At 38.2% G+C, this 6,000-nt stretch overlaps 1 protein-coding gene across 1 annotated transcript in view; it reads left to right on the top strand.

Annotated features, from left to right (window-relative positions):
• The first annotated feature begins 218 nt into the window (after nucleotides 1–218).
• ptprsa (protein tyrosine phosphatase receptor type Sa) overlaps nucleotides 219–6,000 on the top strand; it is a 515,480-nt gene continuing 509,698 nt past the window's right edge. The window contains 1 exon segment of the mRNA XM_034180027.1: nucleotides 219–610. The gene's annotated coding sequence lies outside the window, so the exon portion shown is untranslated.

The raw sequence follows: 6,000 nt of genomic DNA, 5'->3' as shown, positions 1-6,000 counted from the left end.
CTTGTTCTTGGTCATTTTTTTTTCTTTCCTAGAAAAAGGGTTGTAGTAGTGGAATATTTTCAAAAACATTTCAGTTCTTTTAAGATGGTATTTACTAATGTGCCTGAACGCATCACATGCTCAGCTTTACGATGGTGTTAAAGTGAGAAGTTTTACGAGGCGCCAGTGAACGCAACACATGCACAGAGTGGGAAAAGGAGAGTTGTTTGACTCCTGTCTCCCCAACCCCCAGTCCAGTTGAGAGGTGGATTTGGGAAGAAAAGAATCCAAACCTGGGACGTGGAGATAACGAGACACACGCACACATACAAAAGAAGAGATTTTCAGAGATTCGCGCGTGGCAGTGCCACGCACGGATTGTTGTCAGACTTTTTTTTCTTCTTTGAAACGTGGAGAAAAGGAATACAAACACGAAGTAACAGAGAGCGGTGTTTCACTCCTCTTTTAACAAGTGACTCTTCGACGTCAGCACGCTGGAATATAACGGCTGTTTTTTTCGACCGTTACGATGCAAAGTGACCGTTTACCAACAAAGAAAACGGTTTTTAAACCGTGTCCCCCGTAAAGCAGCGACCAGGTCGTCCGAAAATACTCTTGTTGCGTCTTTGAAGTAAGTACTATTTTGCAATGTATGATGGCGAAAATGAATGATGTTTGACTGTTAAATGAGTAAAAAGATGTTTTTAAATCTTGTGCTCATGCTAGATTGTGACTTTTGTCTTAACACCGTCTTTGTACAAATAGACTCCAATAAGTATGAAAAAAGAATAAAAAACTGAGGACAAAAGTACTGAGTTTTTTATGAAATCAGAAAAAAATAATTAAAAAAACATCAAAATGTTGATGATGTATAAAAATCTCGGTTTATCAAATCTAGAACCCCATCAGAGAAAAGTTCTATTTGTATTTTAGATATTTTGACCTTTTTTCATTGTCTGTTATGTGATGGGCAAATTAATATGCACACTTACAATAACTGCAACCTCAAATAAATCACAACATGGCAAAAATATTTTTAAGAAATGTGTTAACTGTAAAGTTTTTCAAAGAACACATAAGATTTTAAACCTATGTACTCAACTGCAGGAGCAATAACTTATCAGCGTGGACAGTGTCCTCTAAAAGTTGTAAACATCCCAGAATTTTTTTTTTTTTTTAGGAAATAAATTGTAAAAACCTCAATTGAAATGTACAAATATTTGATCAAAAATCTTATCTGAGATTTCAGTTTTGTTAAATAAGTTTTATCATTGCATACAATTTCAAACTAAACAAGACAAAAATTGATTTATTGCTTTATTTGTAGTTTTATATGACAACACTTGCACAAACAGTTCTGGGCGATCATTAAATAACAAAATAACTGTTTAAACCTGATTAAGTACAATTCAGTTTTTGTATTAAAAAACTATGTAAAATAAAAATGTAGATTTTAACTGGTGAGAAATTCAGTAGTTTAAAAAGTTAAACTGTACATTTAAATGATTTTATTATGTATATTAACACCTTGAGAAACAAGGTTGGGTAGGATTACTTTGAAATGTAATACAAAAGTAATCAGATTACAAATAATCCAAATGTATGTACATACATACATACATGTAATCCACATGTATTCTTTCAAAGTAATCCTACCCAACCTTGTTGAGAAAGATGTTTTGTCTGATTGTGGTGGAAACTTCAAATACAGCTGAAAGGCTCAACTTTTTTTTCTTTCTTTTTTTTTTTTTTTTTTGAACACATGCTTCAGTAATTCAAAAGTGTCTAATTTGAATTGCAGCAGGATTTGTTTTTTTTTATTATTTTATTTTATCAGAACATTTAAGGCTAAACCTTCTGGGGACAACATGCTCTTCTCCTCCCTCCCCTGCCTCCAGCAACTGCAAGCCAAAAAAAGATTAGTAATGCATTTAATTTTGCTGAACAGACGGTCCAAACACTGTAGCTTTTGTCCTTGGCATAAGGCAAAGAAAAAAAAATTGCAAACAAATATGAAAATTAGGGCACTCAGAAGTCAAGGTCAGATGTAGAACATCACCAGGGGATCCATCTGGCAGATGATTTGTGGGTCTAGAAGTTGAACGGATGTCATTCAAAGCGCATATTAAACAAATATGTAGGACTGCCTTTTTGCATTTACGCAATATCTCTAAAATCAGAAAGGTCTTGTCTCAGAGTGATGCTGAAAAACTAATTCATGCATTTATTTCCTCTAGGCTGGACTATTGTAATTCATTATTATCAGGTTGTCCTAAAAGTTCCCTAAAAAGCCTTCAGTTGGTTCAGAATGCTGCAGCTAGAGTACTGACGGGGACTAGCAGGAGAGAGCATATCTCACCCGTGTTGGCCTCTCTTCATTGGCTTCCTGTTAATTCTAGAATAGAATTTAAAATTCTTCTTCTTACTTATAAGGTTTTGAATAATCAGGTCCCATCTTATCTTAGGGACCTCGTAGTACCATATTACCCCCATTAGAGCGCTTCGCTCTCAGACTGCGGGTTTATTTGTAGTTCCTAGGGTTTGTAAGAGTAGAATGGGAGGCAGAGCCTTCAGCTTTCAGGCTCCTCTCCTGTGGAACCAGCTCCCAATTCAGATCAGGGAGACAGATACCCTCTCTACTTTTAAGATTAGGCTTAAAACTTTCCTTTTCGCTAAAGCTTATAGTTAGGGCTGGATCGGGTGACCCTGGACCATCCCTTGGTTATGCTGCTTTAGACGTAGATTGTGGGGGGGTTCCCATGATGCACTGTTTCTTTCTCTTTTTGCTCCGTATGCATCACTCTGCATTTAATCATTAGTGATCGATCTCTGCCCCCCTTCACGGCATGTCTTTTTCCTGTTTTTTTCCCTCAGCCCCAACCAGTCTCAGCAGAAGACTGCCCCTCCCTGAGCCTGGTTCTGCTGGAGGTTTCTTCCTGTTAAAAGGGAGTTTTTCCTTCCCACTGTTGCCAAGTGCTTGCTCATAGGGGGTCGTTTTGACCGTTGGGGTTTTTCATAATTATTGTATGGCCTTGCCTTACAATATGGAGCGCCTTGGGACAACTGTTTGTTGTGATTTGGCGCTATATAAGAAAAAAGTTGATTGATTGATTGATTGAGTATTCTTATTTTAGTTCTTCTTGCTTATGTCTCAGTGACATGGAGCCAGTTTCCACAGTGATGGAAATTGTTTATTTGGCAAGATTTTTTCCAAATTATTTAATAATCCAGCTCGTCCATCTTGAATTGAAGTATTCAGTTGGGCTGTCAGCTTGCATAAATAAACCCATGTGTCTTATGAGAAGAGTCAAATGTTGATTGTCAGCCGCACAAAGCCAGTTGGACAACATGCGTGCCAAGAGGCTTTGCATCAAGTGTTTTGGATTCTTAATGTGCCTTTAATTGAACAATTTATCACCCAAATCTCAAATAAGTGGTCAAGAAAGACAAATGGCATTGAAAATGCCACGGAGGAGCTGCCGGCTTAGGGTGACCGATTATTTCATTTCATTCATCTATTTATTGTTTGTACAAATCTCACATCGATATATCTATGCACACACCATGGTTGTAAGCACTGAAAATGAATTGGGAAGGAGAAGAGAGGATCCTAGAAAACTTCTTTTATTGTGTAAAACTTTTGATTTCTCCCTGGAGCTTCTTTCCCTACACTTGGAAGAAAAGCTAATTGAATTGTACCCCGGATATGATGTTTTTCAGCCCCCTTCTCTCTCTCACAGAGGACTTGGAGAAGTGTCCTCCTTGGGGTGTTGAAATTCATTTCCTTTGCAATTATTACTTTCTGAACTGTTTTCTTTTATTTCCCCTACCTCAACAGTAATGTGTATTTTCTCCATTTCTGGTGGAGATCAAAGTGGAGATTCCAGATAGCTACAGGCCTGACAACTGACTGTAAGCTATCCAAAAAGTGTTTCACTTCAAGGATTTGAAAGTGTTCAGAAGTTGTCAGTTTTGGTGGATGTGTTTATGTCCTTTCTAAGCTTGGGGGCTCTTGACATCAAATACAGCTTTGCCATTTTTTAAAATATATATAAGAAACTTGTGTGGTTTTCATGATCAGAGACTGTCCACATGCCACTGTGAAATTGCAACTGACATCAAGGGACACTTTTTGTACAAGATTTTTTTGTCTCAAAATCAGATCAAAAGCATTTAAAAGCAGTAGTGCCTGCTAGGCATTTGGGTTTGTGATTGCAATGGATCATGTGTGAGATCAAGGTTTCAATGATTTCCTGGTCTTGGCCATCAGAGGTGTATCTGTATGTGGTGAAAATGTTTGATTTTCACGTCTGTCAACATTCATGTTTCTGAATCCTCGTCCTCTGAGACTGACAGACACCTGGAAAGAGCAAATGAAGTCACAAGTTCACTGGACAGAGGTGTTTGACGATGATGACATCTTTGCAGGAGAATGAAGGTCCAAGTCTTTCAGGTTCTGCTATTTCCTGCCTTGCTGTATGGTTATAAGACTTGGATACTAACAGTCTTGTATAAAGTACCTCAAAGTGATACTTGAGTGAAAGTACAAGTATATTACCCTAAAATTACTTTGGTAAAAGTTAAAGTCTCCTTTAAAAATAATACTTGAGTAAAAGTCTTAAAGTATCTGACATTTACTGAACTTAAGTATCAAAAGTAAATTTCTCATATAAAATGTACTTTAAGTAAAAGTATTGAGTACAAGTAAAATCCAAAACGAGTGGCGAGTGAAACAGCGACATGAAAAGAAAGCCAATGTAGTGTCTGGAGAAACCAGCAGGGGGCCTCAGCCCCATAAAAGGCTGGATCCACCTCTGGCAGATCAGTTGGTGTTGGTGACGGGATGAGTGAGCAACAGGTAGATGTAAATAGCTGTAAATAAAGTTGTTGTTCTTTGTCCTGCAAGACCCACACACACTTTTCTGTAAAACACAACAGCCAGGCTCTTGTGAAACAGAACAGTCATTTATTGCTACACAGTTGTGCCAAATTTAAGGAAAAGTTAAAAAAAAAAAATCAATGCAAGCATCACCACCACCAACCGCTGCAGTGCAACCAAACGCAGAGCTCTTTGCACTCTCGATTCCAAAACATGGTGTCACTTTGACGTACGGTGGTACGAAGATATGCATGAAGGAAAATAATTCCAGTCCAACATTTTTAATTTTAGATTTTTTTTAATTTATACAATAATTATTTTTGGCACAAATCTGTGTGTCTGTTGTATGTTGGCTAGTTAGTTCGTTAGTGTTATGTTTGGTAGTGCATTTAAAAACAACACGGAGACAGTCTGCGTGGGTTTCTCTCTGGATGTTTACTGCGCCATTTTCCACCTGCAACAACTCCCGCCTTGGTACCTCTAAGGATTCTGGGTAGTGTAGTCTAAAACATTAGACAACACAGTTAGCTAGTTTGTTTGGCAAAAAAAAAACCTAAAAACAAAACACACATATTGCTCCACTGTCATTTTTTCAGGCAACATGGAAAATTACCTGAAGGTTTTTCAAAGCAAAAATTGTAAGTCTAAGTATGTTTTTTTAATGCACATTATAAATCTCACAATGGAGATACACATCATATTTACATGAACCCGTGTGTTATGTCATTCTAGTGAGGTTTCATGCTAACGTTGGCCTCTTGGCATTATGCTATGTGACACCCATTAAACACCCGGTTTTCACTGTTCAGGGCAGATGGCAGACCCGAATGTGGGTGAGCAGTTTGCCGATGTCAACGTTGTGGATTGAGTGGCCCATGGTGGCGGTGGGGTTGTGGTATGGGCAGATGTATGTTATGGACAGCTAACACAGGTGCATTTTACTGATGGCATTTTGAATGCACAGAGATACCATGACAAGATCCTGAGGCCCCTTGTCGTGCCATTCATCCACAACCATCACCTCATGTTGCAGCATGAGAATGCATGGCCCCATGTTGCAAGGATCTGTACACAATTCCTGGAAGTTCAAAACATGCATGGCCAGTTCTTGCATGGTCAGGATACTCAACGGACATGTCACC

The sequence above is a fragment of the Thalassophryne amazonica genome, chromosome 10 (assembly GCF_902500255.1).
Source record: "Thalassophryne amazonica chromosome 10, fThaAma1.1, whole genome shotgun sequence".
Lineage (NCBI taxonomy): Eukaryota > Metazoa > Chordata > Actinopteri > Batrachoidiformes > Batrachoididae > Thalassophryne > Thalassophryne amazonica.
This window is presented reverse-complemented; position numbering and strand designations above follow the sequence as displayed.